This window comes from Propithecus coquereli, unplaced genomic scaffold (assembly GCF_000956105.1).
Source record: "Propithecus coquereli isolate 6110/MARCELLA unplaced genomic scaffold, Pcoq_1.0 Scaffold12, whole genome shotgun sequence".
Classification (NCBI taxonomy): domain Eukaryota; kingdom Metazoa; phylum Chordata; class Mammalia; order Primates; family Indriidae; genus Propithecus; species Propithecus coquereli.
Window position 1 is genome coordinate 5205441 of NW_012136080.1, and position 1863 is coordinate 5207303.

At 34.1% G+C, this 1863-nt stretch overlaps 1 protein-coding gene across 1 annotated transcript in view; it reads left to right on the forward strand.

Annotated features, from left to right (window-relative positions):
• The window catches only part of TBC1D5 (TBC1 domain family, member 5), a 396708-nt gene that overhangs the window by 195826 nt on the left and 199019 nt on the right, over positions 1 to 1863 (forward strand). The window lies entirely within an intron of this gene.

The window sequence follows — 1863 nt, forward strand, 5'->3', positions numbered from 1 at the left end:
AAATGAATATATTCATAGTTATATGTATATAGAAATAGAATTAGAAAGCCATAATCCAAAATTATTTCTGGGCAGTGAGACTATGGGTATCTTTTTTCCTTTTTTTGTTTATGCTTTTATTTTCTAGCTTTTCTGAGACAAATAGAGATTACCTCTGGAATAAGGAAAAATTTATTTTACCTGGCCTTGACATTACCTAACATGTAAAACAGTACATGAGACCAGTTAATTTAAATGTAGAGTAAATATTTTCCTTCAATTCAGCACCTATTATGTGCATGTGCTAACTCTGGAAATACAGCTCAAGGAATTGATCATGGTGTATAGAAGTTAGTCCTATAAATAAAAGACATTTAATTCCAAAAGATTTGTGTAGAAATGAAGGTGGATGTAGCTGGGAAGAAGAATGGTCATCTGTACTTCATGATGGTCAGAGGGCAGTTCAAACAGGAAGAGATTGTTGAGTAAGGTTTTGAAAAAGTTCGCCAAATCCATGGAAGGGGCAGGGCATTTCTGGCAAATATAAAAGCATGAAGAGAACATGACTCCAGTCTGCAATTAGGGTAGACTTAAAATGTGGACTGCATAAGGGAAAGTGGCCAAAGATGAGTCTAAGTAGATAATCAGAATTTTAGATTCTACACTAAGGGGTTCATTAGATGAGCAGTGCAGGACAAAATTGGTCAGATTTACATTTTAGCAAGATCTCTCTGGCAGCAGAATGGGCCTAAATAAGATGACAGCAGGGAGACGGTTAGAAAGCTGATAGAACACCGATTAAGAAATGATAAGATCATTGGCAGTAGAGTTGGAGAGGGGAGGATAACTATTAATACAAATCAGAGAATGCTGACTCTTGGCCCTGGCGGATTGGAAGTAGGAAGAAGGAAGGCTTAAGGGCTGTGAGTGATTAACTCTATGGGAGGAGATAGAAGTTGGGGTGCGGAAAAAAGTAAAATGATGAATTCTATGTCAGGAGAATAAAGTTTGAGTTTTTCCTCCTTACTGCAATATTCAGCTTGAATATTTGTTTTATAGTTATTTGTAATATTCTATTACTATCTTTCCAGATACTTCTCTTCATTTAAATGTAGTAGTCTAAAAGTTTTACTATATTTAAATAACTTTTACTGGAAGGCACTATAGAACAGTGATTAAGAATATGAATCAGTTTCCCTGGAACTGAATCCCACCTGCACTGCTTCCTCTGTGTGACCTCACAAAACTAACTTGTATCTCTAAGCTGTAGTTTCTTATCTGCAAAATGAAGGTAATACCTTTTAAGAGTTCAGAATTAAATAAAATGCTACATGTAAAGCACTCAACACCGTAATCATTCCAATAAGTGTTAGCTACTGTTATTTATTATAACAAGACATTGTTTATATAGGAAAATATATTATTTTATAATGAAAATGATGCAGAAAATATTTATTTGCACATTTCTCTAAAAATAAAATTATTGCAATGTATTCACTGTGCAAAATTAAGGGACTTCTGTAAATATTAATGTAACATTTTCAGAGAGTTGTAAGTTGCTACTGTTCAGGAGTTTACTACAATGAGGTGATCCAGTAGTGGATGATTAAATTAGCAAAGAAACAACAGGGAAAAATACTAGAGATATAGGTTACTGATAGCAGAAGATTTCTAGATACTACTATTAGACACCCAACTGTACCTATTTTATAAATATACATGAATTAGATAAAATTGCTTAGATCACTGGAAAAGATGCTGGTCCCTCCACCCTATCATTGACTCTGGACTTCATTATGGTACCATATTCCTCTTCCTAATCCTACTGTTCTTTCAACTCTCATTGGAAGAATGTGGAAACTCCAATGGATGACACTTATAAAT